Source organism: Vombatus ursinus, unplaced genomic scaffold (assembly GCF_900497805.2).
Source record: "Vombatus ursinus unplaced genomic scaffold, bare-nosed wombat genome assembly UNPS02014772.1, whole genome shotgun sequence".
Classification (NCBI taxonomy): domain Eukaryota; kingdom Metazoa; phylum Chordata; class Mammalia; order Diprotodontia; family Vombatidae; genus Vombatus; species Vombatus ursinus.
In genome coordinates this window covers 21408548-21432054 of record NW_020954550.1, presented here as the reverse complement: position 1 = coordinate 21432054, position 23507 = coordinate 21408548, and the positions used below count along the sequence as shown (strand labels likewise).

At 37.8% G+C, this 23507-nt stretch overlaps 1 protein-coding gene and 1 pseudogene across 5 annotated transcripts in view; one reads left to right on the top strand and one right to left on the bottom strand.

Annotated features, from left to right (window-relative positions):
* Positions 1-23507, top strand: part of IL31RA (interleukin 31 receptor A) — a 97413-nt gene that overhangs the window by 12772 nt on the left and 61134 nt on the right. For 3 of the 5 annotated variants that reach the window (XM_027863475.1, XM_027863477.1, XM_027863473.1), the window contains exons 2-3: positions 9719-9766; positions 11044-11110. The gene's annotated coding sequence lies outside the window, so the exon portion shown is untranslated. Of the gene's footprint in view, positions 1-9718; positions 9767-11043; positions 11111-19369; positions 19406-23507 lie in introns of all 5 variants that reach the window. The other 2 variants (XM_027863474.1, XM_027863476.1) reach the window with 2 other exon arrangements.
* Positions 556-22460, bottom strand: LOC114044083 (annotated as a pseudogene).

The following is a 23507-nucleotide window of genomic DNA, read 5'->3' as shown; positions in this document are numbered from 1 at the left end:
CAAACTGAATGTTTTACACCGAGAATCACTGTTTTGCAGTATGATTCTGAGGCCCTGCAAGGTCATGAGCTGGTCAGTAAGGACTGCACTCTGCGTTATGGACTTTCCAAGGACACGAAGGCCTAACTGAGTTTGAGAAGGACACTGAAATGAAACGGGCCTGCTGATTCACTTTCACTTACTGCCTCCACTAACTCAAAGTTATAAACTATCTAGTTTTCCTCCACTTCCACTCGAGGTTTTGTTAAACTACAAAAATATACCAAAAATCATTGATATCTTAGTATTTAAGGAATTGACTTGATTAAGCAATGCCCCAATATTCACGTTAGAGCCTGCATCTGTACGACGAATGGAGATGTGTAGCTCTGTCCATGGAATCTTGATACAAAATTCACTGTGAATTCAGAACAGTCTTGGCCTAGAACAAATATAAAATAAATTCTTTTCCACTCATAAAACAACTTATTTTTTGAGCTTTTTCCTTTCAGGGCCTTTTATTCTCCTTCCTGGGTAGCCAGGCTACTGAAAAGTTATTTTACTTTTTGCTTTTGTTCAGAATCCTTGCAGCTCTCTGGGGCATCCACACTCTGGAATGTGCTTTGGAAGGAGGACTTTGATAGGTTTCATTATTTCAGGAAGAGATGGTAGTGTACTGTACATAGATAAACATTGTTTAATGAGATTTAGATATATAGATGTGTTGATATGATTTGTTTCTGTTTTACTGCTTTCTTTTAATCCATTCATTTTACTGGGGCAGGAGTGGGGGGGGGGTTGGGGTGGTCGAGGCTTTTCTTTGACCAAGTTTCCATATCTTCCTTATCAGAAACCAGAAGCAGTTCTTAATTCTTTTCTAGTGGTTTGAAAGCATGCACTAGAGTGTAATCTTGACTACCTTTGTTGGGAGTTGATAAGTGAAGCACCCCAGCAAGGAAATTAACAAATTCAGGTAAAAATCTCTGGGACAAAGATATTGTAGGAATAAGCAGTGCACAAAAATTCCTTTAACAATGTCTTGGAGTTACATGACAGGACACTTAGCATTTGATTCATGCACATCTGTGCAGGAGTTACTAATGGTTGTCAGAAGTTGGAAATAATATTCTATTAATTTTCAAATAGATGAATACGTCTAATCCCAGAAATGCTGCACAGCCTTTGATTTCAGTCTTTTCTCCCACCTCATGCACAGCGTCTCTGAGATGTTTAAATTTAGCAGAGCTGCTTGCAAATTCAGGAAACATCCAGCAAAGGTTTTACACAACTAACTTGTCAATCGATTGGAGATCTAGTGGAGCCTAAGGAGCCAGATTCCCAACATACTCCCAAAGGAAGCCAAAGAGTTTTTCTAATTTTGCTTTGTTTCCAAGGCTTGGCTGGTGGCGTTTCTCAATTCTCTTGACCACCACAGGTTGCTGTTCTGTTGATTTTCCCAAGTGTAAAGACTTAAGTTCCTCATAAGAATTAGAAGCAGCAAATTTATATGGGAATTCAACTCTGGAAGCTTCCATCATTGCTTTTTGGTTTGTGTCACTTGGATTTTTTCAGGAGCCTGGACTTGTTTTTTCTTTTGATTCTCCTGTACAATGGTTTCTTTCTCACTGTCCATACTGGAGTCAAGGTCAGAGTGACTCCCTGGGGCATCACTTTCTTCTGAATCCTCAATCTCTCTCTCTTTATTCCTTTCCTTTTCACTGTCTTCTTCACAGACTTCTCAGGCTTGTTTCTCCTCATTAGGGTCATCTATTTCTTGGTTTGTCTTCCCATCTTTATAAGAAAGTAAACACTGATCATCTTTATCTAGAACAAAGTCATCCTTTGAATCATCTGCTGACATGTGCTTTGGTTTCTTTTTCAAATTTATTATTTACGTATTTTAAACATTCTTTTAAAATTTTGAGTTTCGTATTCTCTCCCTCCCTTCACTAGCACCCCAAACACTTAGAAGGCAAACAATATGATATCAATTATGCATATGAAATCATGCAAAACATATTTCTATATTAGCCATCTTTTTTAAAAAGCAAGAAAAATGAAGAAAATGAAGAAAATGAAGAAAATCCATTAATTTGCATTCTCATTTCATCAGTTCCCTATCTGGAAGTGGATAACATTTTTTCATCATGAATCCTTTGGAATTGTCATGAATCATTATATTGATCAGAGTATCCAAATCTTTCATATCATTATAACATTGTTGTTAGTGTACACACTGATCTCCTGGTTCTTCTCACTTCATTTTGCATCATTTCATGTAGCTTTTGCCATGTTTTTCTGAAACCACCCCCCTCATCTTTTCTTATAGCACAATAGTACTCCATTACAATCATATGCCCCAGCTTGTTCAGCCATTCCCCACTTGATGAGCACCTTCCCAGTTTCCAATTCTTTGACACAACAAAAAGAGTTGCTATGCATATTTTTGTACTTATAGGTCCTTTTCCTTTCTCTTTGATCTCTGTGGGATACAGACCTAGTATTAGTATTGCTGGGTCAAAGGGTATGCATAGTTTTATACCCCTTTGGACCTAGTTCCAAATTGTTCTCCAGAATGATTGGACCAATTCACTATTCCATCAATAGTTAATTAGTGTACCTATTTTCTCCTCATCCCCTCCAGTATTAGTTATTTCTGACAAATGTGAGGTGGTACCTCAAAATTGTTTTAATTTGCCTTTCTCTAATCAATAGTGATTTAGAACATTTTTTTCATATGACTATAGATAGCTTTAATTTCTTTTTTAAAAATTTATTTATTTATTTTTAGTTTTCAACAATCATTTCCAAAAGCTTTTGAGTTTTAAATTTTCTCCCCGTCCCTTTCCTGCCTCTATCCCCAAGACGGCATGAAATCTGATATAACCTCTACATGTACATTCCTATTAAATATATTTTCACATTAGTCATGTTGTAAAGAAAAATTAGAACCCATAAGAGGAACCACAAGAAAGAAGAAACAAAATAGAAGAAAAAAAAGAGCAAATAGTATGCTTCGATCTGCATTCAAACTCCACAGTTCTTTCTCTGGATGTGGATAGCATTTTCCATCGTGAGACTTTTGGAGATGTCTTAGATCCTTGTATTGCTGAGAAGAGCTGTCTATTAAAGTTAGTCCTCGCACAATGTGGATGTTCCTGTGTACAACATTCTCCTGGTTCTGCTCACTTCACTCAGCATCAGTCCATACAAGTCTCTCCAGGTTTTTCTGAAGTCTGCCTGCTCATCATTTCTTATAGCACAACAGTATTCCATTAAATTTATATACCACAACTTGTTCAGCCATTCCTCATTTGATGGACATCTCCTCAATTTCCAATTCTTTGCCACCACAGAAAGAGCTGCTATAAATATTTTTGTACATGTGGGTTCTTTTCCCATTTTTATGATCTCTTTGGGATACAGCCCTAGAAGTGCTATTGCTGGGTCAAAAGGCATGCATATTTTTATAGCCCTTTGGGCATAGTTCCAAAATAGTTGGATGATAGCTTTAATTTCTTTTTCTGAAAACAGCCTGTTTATATCCTTTGACCATTTGTCAATTAGGGAATGGCTCTTATTTTTATAAATTTCTGTCAGTTCTATACTCTGTAATATGTTTGAGAAATGAGGCCTTTATCAGAGAAACTTGCTATAAATTTTTTGATATAAATTTTTTGATATTACTACATTGTCTACAGTACCTTTTAGAAAAATGTAATTTCTCTGATTATCCCTTTTAATTAGGTCTATTTTTGCTTTTGCTTCATCTGAGATCATGATTGCTACCCCTGCCTTTTAAAAAATTTAGCTGGAGCATATTAGATTCTGCTCTAGCCCTTTATTTTAACTTTGTGTGTGTCCTTCTGTTTCGAGTGTGTTTCTTGTAAACAATATATTGTTAGATTCTGGTTTCTAATCCATTCTGCTATCTGCTTTTGTTTTATGGATGAACTCAACCCATTCACATCTGCAGTTACGATTACTAACCATGTATTTCCCTCTATTTCATTTCCTTCTTCTTTCTCTCTTTTTATCCTTTCTCAAAAGTCTATTTTGCTTCTAACCACCACCTCCCTTAATCCTTCCTCCCTTTTATTCCCCCCCCCACTTTTTTCTTATTCCCTTCCCCTCCTATTTCCCTATTGGGTAAGTTAATTTTCTATGTATGAATGAGTGTGTGTGTATATGTATATATATATATATTTTTTTTTTCCCCTGTCTTTAAACTAATTCTGATGTGAGTGAGGTTCAAGCATTGCCACCCTCAATCCCCCATTTTCCCCTTCAATATAAAAGCTCTTCCTTGTGTGGGGCATGTGGAGTTAAGTTTAGTTTAAACATAGATACATAAGGAGATCAGGAATGACTACTTTTTGAGACATTTCTTTGGCCTATTCTGAATCCACCTGATTGCATTATTACAATTTCTAGCCCACAACTCTTAATCTTTACCTCAGAAATAAATGAGATATTTTATTAAATGCTTTGCTAAAATTTAGGTAAATGATAACTATAGTACTCCTATGATCTACCAGTTTAACCAGCCTGTCAAAAAAGCAAGTGAATCTGGCATGCCTCATTCTTAATGAAATCATACTGGCTCTTTGTGATTATCACTGTCTTTTTTCTAGGTATTTCTTTAATAATTTCTTCTAGGTAATTTCTTTAATAATAATAATGCTAGGAATAAAAGTCAGGCTCCCTCTAGACCTATAAATGGAAGACACTCTAACTGAAGGTGCATAGCATTCTTCATTATGAGTTCAGGTCTTTTTTACATGAACTGTTGTCTAGCCATGCCATCCACATTCTGCTAAGAGGATGGAGACATACTATCATCTGTTCTCTGGGACCAAGAATGGACACAACAGTAACCCAGAGTTTAGCATCCTCTTGGTATTGTTCTTTTCATTTACGTTATTATAGTTATTATGAATCTTGTTCATCTGGCTCTGTGCATTTTACTCTATATCAGTTCATACACATCTTTTAGACATTTCTCTGAAATTCTCATACTTGGCATTTTGTACAGCACGATAATATTACATTACATTCACATACCACAGTTTATTCAGCCACTCTCCAATTAATGGATAGTCATTTTGTTTCCAGTCATTTGCTACCACAAAAAGTGCTGTGATCAGTATTTTGATATATATTGTTTCCTTTCTGACTTTAACTTCATGGAGAATATTTATCCAGTGGTAGAATTGCTGGTTCTAAGAGCTTTTCCCACTGTACCATACACAGTTGATTTTTTCAACTTAAGTATAAGATTTTGTTTGTCTCCAGTAAATTTCATCTCTTTGTTTCATGGGTTTCTTGGAAGATTGGTCATGTAGCAGGAATAACAGGAACAAAAGATGACAGGCAAATAGAGTTCTACTGGTATCTTCCCAACGTCAGGAAAAATTGAAGATGTTGTTGATCAGTCATTTCAGTCATGTTCAGCTCTTTTTAAGGCTTGTTGTTACTGGATTGGAACCAATTTGTGAATTTGAATCCTAGGCAAAAGAAGTACAAACTTCATTCAGTAGTCAATAGAAAGCCTTTGGAGGACCTTGAGCATTGGAGTGACGTGCTAAATTCTCTGTATAAGGGGTGTCAGGCTTGTACTAATGTGAAGAATGGTTTGGAAGGAGAAGAGAGTAGAGGCAGGAGGCCCTATTACACTATTATTGCAAGACCACCCCTGCCTTCAGGGACCAGGCCATCTTGTTCTAGAGAGAGGACGTTTGTAATGAGGGGCTTTACTGTGTCAGTTGCACTAGGAACATAACAGTAAGGGAAAATCATAAGAACTCACATTTATATATCACTTTAAAGATTGCAAAGTGTTTTCCTTTGTCACGTAGCTGGTAAGCTGAGATCTGAACCCAGACATTAACTCTGCTATCTGTGTCTTCTATAGACAAATTATGAAGGGCTCAGATGTCTGATTCAGATAAGGCTTGATATAGATATAGTAATCATCTTTGCTGAACATGCTGGTATACATGCTACTTGACAGGGCAAGGACCCACATTCTGACATGCTTTTCTTGAACAAGTCTCAACTCACTCCTCTTCCTGGAGGAAGTAAGCACAGGCTTACTCCTCCTATTCTGTACCCATTTGTGAACTCCAAAGCCCTCCACAGTAACATTGTCTCTGCCACTCAAAATCTTCAGCCATAATTCTAATTCTCTTTTGGTAGTCTTCCCCTTACACCAAGCTACCTCTTAGGAGAGGTGATGTAAAAGTAGAATCAACAGGAATTTTTAGTAAATTGGCTAAGTGAGATGAAGACAAGGACAAGTAAAATATGACATCAAAATTTCAAACATAAAGGCTTGGTGAATGTTGATGCCATAATGAAATCAGAAGAATAAGTAAGCAGATTGGGGGGGGGAATAGGTTTTGGACATATTGTTTGGAGATGTATGTGGAAAATGTAGGTAGAGATGTCCTATAGACAACTGGAAATGTGTGTCTGGGACTCCTATCAGGGCTAGAGGCTTCTACATAGAGGTGATAATTAAAGTTGTGAGGGTAATGAGATTGTCAAAGGAGAAAATTTAGATAGAAGAGAAGAGGGATAAGGAAATAATCCCGGGAAATGCCCACCTTAAGAGGTTGCGATGGGGAAGAAGAGGTAGTGAAAAGCAGAGAGGGAGGAGAAGTGGGAGGGTATGATGTATCAGAAACCAAGGGAGGGCAACGCAGAAGCCACTGAACTACTATATGCCACCTATGTGCTGCCTGTTCATATGTTACCATCATTAATTCTGAGCACAGAATACTTAACCATGGATAAAAATGATCTGGTGCAGAAATGCACATTGGCTGAGCAGTCTAAGGGATGTGATGACATAGCGGCTTCATGAAAGCTTTAACTGAGTTATCCAAAGAGAAGAGGAATTTTCTCTCCTGTTATTTACCAAAAAAAAAAAGTAGTAGGTACCCTGAGATCATCTTGGTAGGTGATTTCAAGCACTGAGGTGCCGAGAAAAAGACATCAGATGGTCTGAGATTACAGAGACAAAACTGATAGCAGGTATCTGCAATAATGTCCTGTCTTTATTGGAAAAGTTCTGGACTGCTAATGCTTCACAGAAAATGAAAGGAGACTACTGCCCTTATTTGGTTTAGATTGTTGCTGGTGATGACAATAAAGGAATAGTGGATTTATGATAACAAATATTTCAAGAAGCATTTTAATGAGCAAAAAGAAGATCAACACATTTTATAAGATTGGGTCTGGCTCCAAACTTCTCTTTGCTCTATTTTGCTCTATTATGAAATCCTGAACTCTCAAGAGAGAGTCTACTCCCTTGCAGATAGCTATTGACAAAATAAGAATATTATAAATATTCTAAAGGTTTGGCACAGTACTTTTGGTATATTGTGATTTCATAAGGCCAGTATTAAAACAGCTTCCGCATCTAAGCAAAGAAAACTGTCTACATAGTGGCCTGTTATGGTAGGGGAAGGGGATAATTGGTTATACCATAAGTTTAGTTATTTGGAGTGCTTTAAGGTTGAAGCACTCATGGATGTGGTAGAAACAGATGTCCCATATTGGTATTACATGCCACACTACGTTCATCTTAGGATATATATACCTGTAAGATTACAGTTACAAAAGTGTTCCTTAAGACAGAGTATTGACCTACTCAATTTACTCTGGAGAAGGGCAGAAATGGTTTACATTTCATTATCTGTATAGTTATCCGCTACTTGTTTTCATTTTGGCTATTGTTATTGTTGCTGTTGAGATTGGTTCTCCCTATCTCACTCAGGCTGGAAACTTAAAGGCCACTACTAGGCTCCAGCACAGTAAACCAGGAACTTTGACTTGTTCTGGTTCTGACCTGGGCTGGGTACTTTGTCCTCAGGCAGCCTAGTGGCTCCCACTCATGGTGGCTCACTGCATTAGTGCTAGACTTAATGTGGACATCCAATTGGCTTAGTCCACTGTAGCTCAGAAGTCCTGAGTTCAAGTGATCCACCAGCCTCAGCTTCTCTGGTAGCAGGAATTACAGGCATGTGCCACCATGGCTAGCCATTTTTATCATTTTTTTTTAGGCAATTGGGGTTAAGTGACTTGCCCAGGGTCACACAGCTAGTAAGCGTCAAGTGTTTGGTCCAAGGTCAGATTTGAACTCAGGTCCTCCTGACTTCAGGGCTGGTGCTCTATCCGCTGCGCCACCTAGCTGCCCCCATTTTTATCATTTTTGATATATTAATTTTCTTTGTGTTAAAATGATTTAGGTGATCTAAGAACAAATGTACAAATAAAGACATAGTAAAAATGAATTGCTTAACGTTCATAAAGTTACTGTATGTCAAGCACATTAACAAAACAAACATGTATTTAAATTATTAAGGTTTTTCTTTTTTACTTTTGTGATTTTTTTTTGGATACTTGCCTGATATGATGTAAAAACAGTTAACAGGGACATAACTTAAGATGATGGTTAGCACTGTTTAATGTCTTATGAAATTTTCATGAACAATCCAAGCATAATTGTTTGAACATTTGTTTTAAGTTGATGTGAGTGGAATGAAAGTGTCATGAGTGGAAAAAACAACATCCAGAAGGCAAGGGAGGAGAGGGTATTCAGAAAGAGAGGGCGGTTGCCAGTGTGAAACATTACAAAGAGATTACAGAGGATGGGAACTGGAAAAAAGCCTACTGGTGTTGATGATTAGGAGGTCATTGGTGACCTCTGAAAGAGCAGTTTTAGCAGGAGAGCAAAGATGGAAGCCCAGTTGCCAGGAATTAAGAAAAGAGTGAGTGGTAGGGAAGTAGAGGCATCAGATATGGTAACTTTTTCTTTCTTTTTTCTTTTTTTAAAAATTAATTTATTTTTAGTTTTCAACATTCACTTCCATAAGCTTTTGAGTTTTAAATTTTCTCCCTCTCCCTCTCCTCCCCCCTCCTCAAGACCATGCACAATCTGATATAGGCTCTACATAGACATTCCTATTAAATATATTTTCACATTAGTCATGTTGTAAAGAAGAATTAGAGCCAATAAGAGGAACCACAAGAAAGCAGAAACAAAACAAAACAGAAGAAAAAAAAAGAGCAAATGGTATGCTTAGATCTGCGTTCAAACTCCATAGTTCTTTCTCTGGATGTGGATAGCATTTTCCATCATGAGACTTTTGGAGATGTCTCAGATTATGGTAACTTTTTCAAGAAATTTGGCAGTGATAATAAGTTGAAATATGAAATGAAATAGAATGGTGAAGGGAAGGATTTCCATTTTTTAAAAAATTTTTTAGGATTAGGTGACATTAAAATGTTTGTAGGCAGATGGAAAAACCAGTGGAGATCAAAAGACAAGGGAGTGATATTGGTACCTTGCCTTAGCAAGGAACATAGAGATTCTGTTTCCTTTAAGCAAAAGGGAATGAGGAAAGAATGGGCGATGTTGAGTTTCGAGGAGTTGAGGAGTGGAATTGAGGGAGTTCCTTTTGAATGACCTTAATTCTGTCAGTAAAATAAGAACCTCAGTCATCTGCTATAAATATTGGAGTGTTATTAGGGTCTTTGGAAGAGAGAAAAAGATTTAGAATAGTTACTGTGTAGAATAGAATAGGAAATAAGAATTATATGGAAGGATTTTTTTTTTGGCAGAAGTGAGGCCCACCATAAAATTGAGATTTTCCGCCATAAAATTAATTGCTTGTTTTTTTTTTGTTTGTTTTCTGTTTGTTTGTTTGTTTGTTTGTTTGTTTTTTTTCAGAATCAGTCATTATTCAGGCCTGCTTGTCCTGGAGGCTTGAGACCTCAGGTAACCTTTGACTCATAGATTGATCATGGCAATTAATCTTTTTCTGCTTTTATCTTGTCTTTTAATGAATCTTACTACCCTGAATAAAAATTCCTGCCACATTTTCAATCAGCCTTCATTCCTGAGCCTTTGGTTGGGAGTTTCTGACTTGTCAAAGCTGTCAGGCTAGATGGTAAGGTAGTCAGTCAAGAGTGCCAAACCTGTAGAAACTTGTCTTAAAATGCTAGTAATTTAACAATTGATTTCTTTCCTCCATCAGAGGGACTGACTGATCAAGGGTAGCTCCTGTTATTTTCCCTATAACAAAACCCACTGGTGCCTTTATCTGATGAGTTTTGCTTTTAAATTCTAGCTCAACCTGCCTAAGCAATGAAAACATGTTTTCTTTGCTGCCGAAATATGGGCATGTTTATCATGTGGGCTCAGGTAAGGGTGTTGTGAAGCCATCCTGGGTGGTCCCACAGATGCCGCTCTCTAGTTCTCCTTGATCCCCTTCAGGATCCATTCTAGTATTCACTCACTTCCCTAAACAGCTTATAAAGAGCTCAGATGCCTGATTCAGATAAGGCAGATTTGGTATATATCTTTGCTTTCCGTGCTCGTGTATGTTCTTCATGGGAAGAATTTCGGACACAGAATTCTACATATTCTCGCTCTCACTCACATTGCAACTCACTCTTCTTCCCCTATCCTCATACACAGACTCACTATTATTGCATCCATTTATGAATTCCTGTGTCCGCAGCACAAACACTACCTCAGCCTCACTCTACCACAGTGCTACATGTCTAAAGTGATTCAACTGAGGTCTTGTTGTGGCCAACATGAGTAAGGCAATTTTGTCATGATATGACCTTAGCTGTCATTCAAATTGGGAAGCCACCCTCTAAGTCTTTGAATGAATTGGACTAACCTCTCTGTAGTTACCGGAGGAGAAGGAATAATTTCTATAATGCTGGTGGAAAACCCCTATCTAAGACCTTCTAGTGTCAGGGTACTTAATCAGATATGTAGCCATCTGTTGGTTCTGAGCTACAAATAAATCACAGACACTCTCTTGTAGCATAGCTGACTCTGATTCCAATGTAGCACATCAACGTAGCATACCAAGCATATCCATACAAGGGAAACGGGAGAAACAGTTGCTCCACTGGCTGCCTTCCCAGGAGTTAGTGTACGTGAAGCAGCAACAGTGCAAACAGGAGATAACAACTACCCGGCGTGACCATTACAGTCATGTCTTGACTGCTGTTCACCCAAAGTCTTTCTTTTTCCAGCTACTGGATCAGAAAGTGCTTGAGAATAACAGGATTCCAGGTCTAATCTCCAAATAGGTTTGCAAATGTAAGTACACGTCCCCTTTAAGCATTCTACTGGAATGGCACTTCCCTCTGTCCTGCAGGACTCAACTACTCCTTTCTAATGACATTTTAATCTCCCAGTGCTTGGGAGTATTGAGTGCTGCTTGCCCCCTCAGCCTTGGCCTCAGCCCATGGATTACACAAGTTAATGATAGAATCAGGACTGGAAACTAGGTCCCTAGGCCAGTGCTTTTCACTGTCCCCTACTGCCTCTGACTGTGTGCTCTGACTGTCTGCAGGCAGGGAGAAGGACAGAGAGCAGCTCTGAGTCTAGGGAAAGATTTCACAGCTGGAATTTTTCAATTTCATTTACCTCCCTTCTCTTCTATTTGTGGCAATCCCATCAGAACAATTCATCTAAGTTCTCAAACTACTATAATAAAACAGTATGGGCATACCCTCCAAGTGCATACTCCCTTTCGTAGTAATGTCTTTGATATGTTACATGTAAATTATTATAAAATTTATATAAGTAATACATTTAATATGAAAATACATTTAATATAGAAAAAATTAGAAATAAATATAGTATAAAATTTTATAAGTTTATATATATATACATATATAATATCTTTGATATATTATAAATGAACCCCACCATAGCATTGTAAAGCCCTGATGTTGTTTTGGCAATATCCAAAGATTTGTTGATAGGTACTGCTGCCAATCATACTTATCAACATGCAGAGACATTTAAAAACTAGGTTTATTATACACTCAAAGCAAAGGCTTAGAGTTTCCAAATTACCTCTGGGCAATAGATAAAGCTTTTTCTAAGGCTTCTATGGTTTCCAGTTATATCAGAGAAAAAAAACATGTGTATAAATTTTATGTATGTATGTATGTATACATATTTATACATACATATATATGTGTGTATCTATATATAAATAAAATTAGGATTACATTTGCAAAAAAGAAAAAAAAAGGAAAGATAAAGATTTACACTCCAAAGATAAATTGGTAAAATTTGTGCTAGGCTAATGGAGAAGAAGGAAGTTTGCTTGCCAAAAGGTACCTGAAGAAGAAAAATCACATCAGATCTAGTTGTAAAATAAGACAATAACCACTGATAGGAGTAGTCTAGGACTTATAACCACCAGGTGACTATTGTGAAAATTCTTATACTGTGATTTGTTTCTTTTCTCCATTGAAATAATTGGGAGTCTCAGCTAATCTAGCACACTATAAGAAAAGCCTCAACCATTTATATGATTTTCATTACAAATAGAAATGGTCATGCTAGACCAAAATTTAAAAAAAGAATAAAAAACTCATGACAATTTCATGATGGTCTGATTTATAACATTTTCCCCATGTGATTAACTGCCTTCTATAATCCTATTTCACCTAACACATTATTTTCCATTGATGATTTTAGGTTAGGTATTCTAGGGCTCAAAAAGATTCAGGAACTTAGAGGATGAAAGGGGAAGAGTGTTGAGTATATCTCATCTTCTTCCTTCCATTACAGGATTTAGAATTTTTTTTTTTCCATTTGCTAATTCATTACAGAGAGGTGGGGTCCATTTTCATCTTCAATTCCTTCAGCAGTGGAAATGTCAATATAATAGCAAACATTAATTAAATACCTTTGTTCCATTGTTTCAGTTATGTCCAACTCTTATTTGGGATTTTCTTGACGAAGGTACCGGAGGGGTTTGCCATTTCTTTCTCCAGCTCATTTTATAGATGAGGAAACTGAGGCAAATAGGGTTAAGTTAAGCCCAGGGTCACACAGCTAGTGTCTGAGATCAGATTTGAACTCAGGAAGAGGAGTCTTCCTGATCCCAGGCCCAGCACTCTATCCACTGAATCACCTAGCTGCCCAATTAAATGCCTGTTATGTGCAAAGAACTTGTTACATGCCAAGGATGTGAACATGAAAAATGACATAGTCCTCTGTCCTCAAGGATCTTACAATATAGTGGTGTATATGGAGGGGGGCAGGATAAGGGTTATACAAATAGATATATCTTACAAAATTACTAAGTACATAGGAGTTGGCAGCCAGGTGGCTCAGTGGATAAAGTAACAGGCCTGGAATCAGGAAGACCTGAGTTCAAATGTGGCCTCAGACACTAGCTGTGTGACCCTGAACCAGTCACATAACTCTGCCTCAGTTTCCTCATCTATAAAATGAGTTATAGAAGAAAATGGTAAACCATTCCAGTATCTTTGCCAAGAAAACCCCAAATGGAGTCATGAAGAGTTAGACGTGACTGAGCAGCAACAGTTACTACATAGAAGAGGCCAAAGTAACTGGAGAAATTTAAGGAGGAAGGAATCATTTCCTAGTTGAAGTGAGAGGAACAGTGACAGTAGCATGACTGAGAAGGCACTTGGGCTAGACCTTCAAGGTAGAATATCAATATGCCATGATGAGAGACATGGGAAGCTGTTCCCATTCTTAGCATGGAGAGGGCCTGTGCCAAGGTAAGGAGACAGGAAAAGGCAGGATGAGATCATGTAACAGTGAATTATCCAGTTTGGCTAGAGTATAGAATTAATGAAGAATACTATAAAATAAGGCTAGAAAGATATGTTGCAGGTAGAATGCAGAGGGAGGCCCTAGAATGCCAGGCTAACCTTGCATTTTATTTGTAGTCAGTGGAGAACTGCTGTTGGTTCTTGAACAGGCAAATGATAAGGTAAGACTTGGGGAACACCGCCTGGGTAGTGTTGTGAAGGATGGATTAGAAAAGGCAGTGAGTAGAGGCAAGGGACAGGTGAGAGAGGTTGAAGTTTTGAATTAGGAATAATGGAAGTGGGAATGGATGAGTGAGAGAAATTTTGGAAGTAGAATAGTCAAGATGGTGACTGATCGGATGCAGAAGGTGAACAGAGTGGGAAATATCAGGAATGACTGATATTTTGAACCTGTATTACTGGGATCAACATAAACAGAAATGGGAAAGTTAAGAGGACAAAAAGATTTAGGAAAGAAATTGATGAGTTTAGCTTTGGAGATGTTGAGTTTGAGGTGTTGACAAGACATTTAGATGGAAATGTACATCAGGCAGTTGGAAATGCAAGATTGGAGCTCAGTGGGAAGCTGGGAGCAGAGATATAGATTTTTTTTTTTTTTGCTTTTTGGTGAGGCAATCAGGGTTAAGTGACTTGCCCAGGGTCACACACAGAGATATAGATTTTAAAGTTATTTGAATAGATGTGATAATTAAGGCCACGGAAGTAGATGAGATTATGTAGGGAGCAGAGACAAGAGCCAAAGACAGAGATTTGAGGTATACTCACACTTAACAAGTGCAAAAAGGAAGCAGTACCACTGGAGATTGATGATTGGTCAGAGATTTAGGAGGACAGTCAGGAGAGAGCAATATCATTGAAGCCAAGGTACAGAAAATATCAAAAAGGAAGGGTGGCCAACGATGTCCAATGCTTTAGAAAGGTTAAGGAAGATGAGGACTGAAAAGATGCCATTATATTTGGCAGGTAAGAGATCATGGGTGACCTTAGAAAAAGGGAGAGTGGAATTAACAGAAGTCAGATTGCTGGGATTAAGGAGTATGTGGGTGGTACAGAAGAGGAGATAGGTATAAAATACCCTTTTTAGAATCTTAGTAGTAAATAGGGGAACCGAGATAGGATGATAATTTAAAGAAATATGAGGGATAAGGGAAGGGATTTTGGGGGGTTTGTGGGGAACATAGAGGAAACCTAAGTATGTTTGTAGATCAAAGGAGGCAGTAGAGAGGTAGAGACTGAAGATGATAGCGAGTGATCATCAGTGCCTGGCATATAGGAGCTTAATAAATACTTATTGATTATTGATTGATTGATTGCTAGAGCAAGATCCTGGAGGAGAGAGGAGAGGATAGGCTGAAGGGCTGAAGTAGAGAGGTTGGCAAAAAGCAGGGTCACCTTTTCTGAGTCTGAGGCTAGAGGGAAGGTGAAGATATTGGGTGAAGGTATAGGGAAGTTTTGAGGAAAGATGGATGAACGATGAAGGAACTTGTGATATATGGCTTTGATGTCCATAATAAGCTAGGAAGATAAATAATCTACTGCAAGAGGGATGAGGGTGGCTTTGGGGACATCAGGTATAAGGTACAAGGAGTAGGATAGAGAAATGAAATGAATAGAGTTATTATAGCAGTTCCATAGAGATGGCACTATTGAGGTAAGATAATGTGAATTTATCATGGTAGTGCTAGACACACAGAAAGCTAAACAAAGATTTCCCCAAGAAGTGAATTCATACATGAATAAAAGAAATGTAATTTTTGGTACAGTTTATCATTCCTGCTTGACAAAATTCTGTTAAAATATGGAAGTCCTGTGGCCTGCATTATGTTGAAACTTCACTTAAAATAATAATTCACTTTTAAGTTGTATATTTAATCAATCAACAAGTATTTATTAAATGCCTTCTATATGTTAGGGCAGAGGCAACAAGTACATATGAAAATATGTGCAGCATGAATAAAATTTCATTTACTTTCCTCATAAGAGCTCTGGAGGGAGGAAGTACAAGTATTGCTAATACTCCTGTTTTACAGATGAGGAAACTGAGGGTCTGAGAGGATGTAAAGTAATTTGACATTGTTATAGGGAAAAGATTTCCTTTTGAGTTCATGTGATAGGTAGCTGCTGCTGAAAAACTCTAATACAATGCAGAAATTCCAGAGGTTAAAAAATAGGTTTTTATTATGCTTCAGCATAGGTTCAGGATTCAGAAAAATAACCCTAAACCAAGATTGAGGTTTCTGACAAAACTTTTATAGAGAAAAAAATTATCAGAAAAGACAGAAAAATAAAATTTAACATATAGCAGGCTTATAACCTCTTAGCATTCTTAGCCAAAAAGACTTGGTTACTTGTTAAAAGTCGTTTTCAAGAGTTTCCAATGGACACAAATGGGAAGCGGAGCCAAGATGGCGGAGGGAAAGCAGTGACTTTCTTGAGCTCTCCCCCAAACCCCTCCAAATACCTGTAAAAAATGGCTCTAAACAAATTCTAAAGCAGCAGAGCCCACAAAAAGACACTAAAACAAATTTCCAGCCCAAGACAACCTGGATGGTTGATCAGAAAGGTATATTGCGCTGGGTGGGAGAGGAATGCAGTTTGGCATGGGCACGCAGGCCTCAGTGAACCTGGAGCAGGCCTCAGAGGACTGAATCACATGTAGCTATGATAGTTTCCAGTCTTCTCAACCCATGAACACCAAAGACAACCTAGAAGGTCAGTAAGAAAAGTCTGTGTCTGTGGTGAGAGAGAAGCACGGTCCCGAGCACAGCTCAGGTGCTGCCTCCTGAGCTTCTGGCCCACAGACTGAGGGGGAATCTTGTAGCTGATCAGAGGGGGATTGCAGGGATCTCTTTGCTGGTTCAGGATTCTCTTGCTTTGCCTGTACTTGGATCTGGGTCACAGTTCTGTGTGGTGGTCCTGGGGCGAGGAGGAGTGCTGGCATGGTAGAATTTGTAGTGGCAGTAGAGAAGAAATCCTCCTCATGGTTCCAAGACAGAAAAGAAAGCTTATGGTCACTCATAGATTAGAGCACAGGCCAGGATCAGAGTAAACACCTTGCCCTTGATCATTGCATCTTGGAAGAACTAAAAATTTACAGGTCCCTGGAAGTATCTCTGAAAACAGCTGCACAAAACCACCAAAGCTTGTGACAGTACATATTCCACACTGGAAGCAGACCCCTACCTTAACAAAGAGTTTATAACTCAAGTAATTGGCTGCAATTATGAGTAAGTAGTGCAAAAAGGGTCAGACCATAGAATTTGACTTTGGTGACAAAGAAGATCAAAACATACAACCAGAAGAAGACAACAAAGTCAAAACTCCTACATCCAAAACCTCCAAGAAAAATATGAATCGGTCCCAGGCCATGGAAGAGCTCAAAAAGGATTTTGAGAAGCAAGTAAGAGAAGTACAGGAAAAACTGAGAGTGATGCAAGAAAATCATGAAAAACAGGTCAACAACTTGCTAAAGGAGACCTCAAAAAATACTGAAGAAAATAACACCTTAAAAAATAGCCTAACCCAAATGGCAAAAGAGGTCCACAGTTTCCAATAGGTTAATTGAGAGGGGAGTTTTACACATCATAATGATAATCATAGGATCAGAGCCAGGGGGATCCTTCCTCAAATAAAGTTAGTAAAATCCCCTTGAGAGAGTTTAATTAAAAATGTGCAGATGCTATATTCACTTTTTCCTCTTTTGGTTTATTATTTCAGGAATGTCAAAAAGCTTCTCTTAATACTATTGGTTCATGAATTAGGTTTTAGCCAGGAGAGGTTAATATTAATAGGAGATAGGTGTCAGCCAAATATTTAGGAGAAATACCCCTGAACCCCAAATAATAAAAATTAATAAAAGGAAATAAAATTTCTCATAACAGCATAGTTACACAGATGTTAATTGTTGAGACAGGATTTGAACTTGAGTTTTCAAACTGTAAACTCAGCTCTCTTTCTCTTTCTCTCTGTCTCTGTTTTTTTCTCTTTCTCTCTGCATGTGCTTTTGGACTTCACCTCCCTCACCTTAAACCTCATGTTACATATTTCTTTAATCCTTGTTATTTTCTTGACTGTTCATAAAGATTGAGTTATCATAGTTATTAACATTTATTAAGCTCTTTCCAGGGTCATCTATTCGCTGACTATATTTTTCTTTTCCTTTTCTACTTGGTCATTTGGAGGAAAAAAAAGAGGAGGCTGCATAGTTTCCCTTTTTTTGAGGGGGTGGGCAGTATCAGAAATTCCCCTAAGTCTACTTACAAAAGCTTTCTGTAACAACCGGGTTCAGGAATGCCTACTGAAAATATTAGTTACTTTTAAAAATTGCTTATTTCAGAATTCAGATTCCTGTAATATTAGAAAATGAAACTTAAAATGAGATAATTGTTTAAAGTTACAATAATGTATTCCACCTTCTACTTTAAATTGATAATCACTGTGGTACCCTGGGGGGTGGCCTTCTAAAAGCAAAGTGCTGGTTTCCCAGAAAGTTCCAGAGGAGCTTTCCCAGGGGAAATTTGTATCTTGCTTAAAAGTGGATAAATTAAAACTCAAAAATCCTTTCTTGGACTTGACTTGTGCTAGAGGACAGAGAGTGAATAAGGAAGGTAATTCCTCATCTGTAGTCACCGGAGGGACACTGCTTCAGGTTAGTGCTTCATCTAAATCCTAAATAATTCAATTGATTCCATGGGTCAAATAATTACTAATTATATCTTTTGTTGAGTTGCTGGAGGATCATTCAGAGACAAAAAAGGGTTAACTTAAGAATTGTAGAATTTTATCAGCCACATTTCTACATGGCCAAATTTTCCATTTGCCATCTGTTAGAAATGTAATTTTGAATCATTCAGGAGTTGGCCGAGAAGAGGTCTCTGAGATTCTGGGACTGCTCAGTTGGGTCTATCAAGAGCAGCAGGAGCTGATGAAGTGGCTGATTTCTTCTTGTTAAGGGAAGTGGTTTGAAGTAAGACATCTGGATGCTATGTGATATTAATAAAGATTGCTCCTATTTCTCTGTGTACTTGGAGGTTTGACAAGTCTCTGATAGACATGTCTGTGAGGTAGGTGTAAATATTATTATTCCCTTTCTGAAGGTGAGAAACATGAGAGATAAAGGAACTTGTCCAGGGTTTAGTGAGTGCTTGAGTCCATATTTGAACCCATTTCTCTTGACTCTAAGACTCATGTTCTTCTTAAAAACATGGTGTAGTGGACAGTACATTGGACCTGGAGTAAAACAAAATAAACAAACAAACAAACAAACCAACCGGATTTAGAAGCCTGCCTCTGATGCTTATGATTTGTGAGAATCTTAGGTGAGTCTTTGAGACTAAATTTCTCCATCTGTAAAACAAATGGATTGGATTAGGCCTCCAGAGGCCCTTCAGCTTTATAACTCTGTATCTCTGACCCTGTGATCTGGGATAGGGGGCATTAGACATGCCAGATTTAAGAAGAGAGGAGTAATATCTTTTGGAGGTATAGCTGCTGACTTTAGATGAGAGGACTCAGAGAGGCCACTCAGACCTTTAAAAAACAAACAAACAAACAAAACAACTGGTGATGATCCACCTGCTTGTGTTGCCAGTAAATTCAGACTTTTCTCTGGCAATTCCCTGAGTGCTTTGAAAACATTCAGTTTTTCTGACATTGTTTTATATTGTTGTTGTTCATTCATGTCTAATGCTATGTGACCCCATTTGGAGTTTTCTTGGCAGATACTGGAATGGTTTGCCATTTCCTTCTCCAGCTCATTTTACAGATGAGGAAACTGAGGCAAACAGGGGTAAGTGACTTGCCTACGTATGAGTCTTCATAACTCCGGGCCTGGCACTCTATTCATTGCTCTGCTTTGTTTTATATAGAGCTATGTTTTTTAGCTTTTCTAGCTCTTAAGGCTACAGTTTGTGAAATGTTTTGATCCATGGTTTGAGACTTGTTGCTGTTGAGACCAAAGTTCAAATTCTATTGGTAAAGCAGCCAAATGAGGACCAAGAGCTTCCTAATTGAACAGACAATGAAATTATAAACCACAAGAGTATTGTCCTGTGATGGTGGAAAGGACACTGGATTTGGGATCAAAAGACCAGTCCTGCCACTACCTACATAATTTTAGGCAAATGTCTTAATCCCTCAGGGCCTCCATTTCTTTATCCATAAAAAGAAGGGGTTGGACTAGATCTCCCTTAAAGCCACTTCCAGCTTTACACCTCCAGGTATTTTACTTCAGAAAAAGCTGAGGGCCTGGGGAATTTATGTCTGGAATGCTCCTGGGACTGATTTCTCCATTTTAACCTTATTCATTATTTATTTATTTATTTAATTTTACTTAAAAAAATTTTTTTTTCAAAAAGTTGGGACAATTTGCTTTTTGTTGCATGCAGTTTTCATTTATGATTTCTTGAAGCATAGCTCTTGGGGCAGCCATGGTGCCATAGTGCACAGAGCACTGGGCCTGGAGCAGAAAGACTCATATGGGGTCATTGAGATCTCATAGGACTTGACTGAAACAACGCAGCAACAAAGCTGTGAAAAAACAAGCTTTGAAAAAGCACATTGTGTTTCAGATGGAGCTACTATGCCTTTAAACCCAAATCACTCTGGCTTTTATTGAATGGCTAATAAAAGCTCCCAGTCTGATCTTTGGTGGCTCATTCTTTAGATTTTCATGGCTTAGAATGAGTGTGAATAGCAATTGTTTTCTGTTCTGGCCAGAAAGTTGCAGGGTTTCCCCCTCTCAGACTAATATTTTTGTGTTGGTAAATTAGGCCATCTTTTGTCACTGAATGGGTGTTGCCTCAGACAAACTGAGATTTGGGAAAGACCTTCATTTAGAAAGGCCAAGGTCACCCACTGCATCCAGGGGCCATTGCCAGTCTTTTATGTGAACCCCCAACCCCATGAACCCCAATCTGAAACAGTCTTTTCTAAGAAAGAGACAAATGAAATTGGGGTACGTGTGTGCACATTTTAATTTCTCAAAGTGACTTGACATGCATTGCATGGGAATTCAGTCCAAAACTGCCCCCCCCAAGGGGGCCAGTTCAGAACTGGTTCCATTTGGGATTTTGGGATATAGTGTTACATGCGCTTTGAAGAGTAGGTGTTCCGAAGGGGGTGCCAATCAACTGTGATTGGTCAACATGGTGGGTGATATTAAGATGAAGTCTTGAGTACCTGTTCTATGTCACAGCCCACAGGGGCCATCAAAGGAAATATCACCCTCAATCTTGGAAGTCTGCCTCCACCCAAACCTTAGTAGATAAAATCAATTCAGGCCTGGGTTGGAGTTTGACCAAGATAAGAAGATTCAATGCAATGTCATTATCAGAGATGTCCTTCTGAAGAATTTTGAAGCAGAAAGCTGGCAGGGTGGAGCTCTGAGTCTCCAGGACAGATTACCAAGGGAAATAATTTTTAACATTCCCCAATCTGATTCTAATGAGAGGCGTAGCTTTCTCAATGAATCACTAACTGATATGGTCAACATTTCATCAAAGGGTCTTGGGGACTTATAACAATATGGGAGAAGGGAAGGAGAAATTGATTGACGCATTGACAAATCAAAGGGGGCAGTCCCCTCAGTAAGTACAGATACAGAGAACCAAAGGGAAAAAGTAACAATAAATAGTCCATTTAAGGCTTCAGAAGTCTCCTGTCATACAGCTGTCTGGTGTTCAGGACATCATCCAATGAAGTTTTCTGGTCTGAGTGCTGTTCAGGCAGTGTCCAGCAGACTGTTGTCTTATAGAGATCCTTTTTCTTCTGTCCATTCTCCTACAAGATTGATCTTAACACAATTTTAAATTACCTTGCCAATAACCAGGTCAAATAGTGAAAGTTAACTGAACCCTTATGTCTCTATTATTATAAGATCAAAACTGGAACCTTGGCCAATTGTCACGTTTAAGAAACTGAAATTAGAAAAATAGTAACAGGAAAATTAGAACCCAGCTTTTACACTTTGCATTAATTCTAGTATTATACCTTGAATTATTTGCAGTTTTTATATTTTGCATTAATACTATTATTTATTCCCCCATCAGGAGGATGAAATTCTACTAAGGAATTAATATCAGACTCCAATACATACATAAATACATTGAGTAATCAATTTAAAAACAATACCTATCAAGGAATAAAACAAGTCCAACTTCTGGTCATGTACAAATAAGTAACCCTTAATTAAAATGGATGCTTCTTCAAGTCATTTACAAGATAGACCATAAGCCATTCTTCTTTTAACGTTAACTAATTGTAACAAGCTGAGACAACTTTGATATTAACTAAGTAACAGAATAATATCCTGGTTTCACAAGCCCTCAGCCTAATTATCCCCGTACCATTATGAGGAATTAAAGGACCCTGACTTATACAGGAACATGCTAGCAACATGTCAAGGCTAAATACTTAATTCTAAAATTCTAGGCCGAATAGCTCAATCTTATACCTGCATCTTACTATAATAACCTCAGATGTTCCAGCATCAATCTATTATTTAATATTGATATTATGCTTACAAAACTTTTTGATTATAGAAATGTGCCATAAAAGAATAGGGAAATAACTAAAGTAAGGGAACGATGCTTCCCTAACCTCATGTCAATTCCAGGCATGAAACAGCCAATTGCATTGAGCCAGGCTTAAAGTCTGCCAAGTGTCATAGTGGGGAAATTGAGTCAGGAGACTCCTACCTCAGCTCATGTAGAAAAGTCATTCTCTTTACCTTCCCATGAGAACACCCTCTGCAGTTCCTAGATGCAGCTCATGGACACCCCCACCCCCGCCACGGGGTTGCTGGCATCATAGGTCAGTAGCTCAATCAGTTCCTTGATGACCATACCTGGAATTAGACTCAGAATAATAGTCTATAATATCTTGGATAGCAAACTCCCATCATCAGGGTTTCAGATGTGACTAAAATCTCACATTAGTTAGGGAACATCTCTAAAGTAAGCCTTAAGTAGTTTGCCTGTATTCCTACACATGTTCTAGTTCCTGATTAAATGACATCATGAGTAAAATCAAATTTCCATTAAGATCTTAAGTTGCTATTCAAATAGATCTGCATTTCTGTTTCTCAAGCTTATTTATCCCTCTCTAACCATACTTAATCTGAAAGAATGAGGCACTTTCAGGAATTGAATCTTATGCATGTGAGAAGTTCAAACACTCATTCTAACCCTTGCTAGGCTATGGAATGAATTCAGATCAAAACAGCAAGATCTTCCCTACTTACAGCTCATTACAGACATTTAGATGCTTTAGTATTAATCACTAGCCTTAGATCTCTGATGCCGCTTCCATTGAGACTCTGTTCCTCTGGCCCATTTAAGGCCAGTCCCAGGACACAACAAATCTAGGAATAAAATTCGAAATTCACAGTAGGTTTGGACATAATTATCATCAATAATAAATTATCACTGCAACAAAATTAGCTTGCAAATGGAAATCTAGTAGGCTTTCTAAAACTCACAAAAAAGATTTTGCAAAACATTTCTTCGTAAAAGTATTTCCCTTTCTTAAAAACAGCTTACAATTTATCCTGTTACTATAACAAACTAAATTAATTACAGGATTTTACCAGTTCCTTTCTTTGCGCAATTAACAATAACTTCAAATAGCTTAGTTAGTAGTCTTAAATTTCATAAGTGAGAACCAAATAATTTCAGCTGAAACTTCCTTTTTAATATAGACAAAACTTGGAAGTTTATGATTTCTTAAATTACAGTACTTCAAAATATTACAATACATGATCAGATAGAATGACCTAACAGTTTCTTAACCTATTCATTTTCTTTTCCTCTGACAATACAATTCTTAATCTAATAACATCTAGATAATAAGAGAAATAGCTTTTCTAACGTAATAAGTGATACAATTGTTTG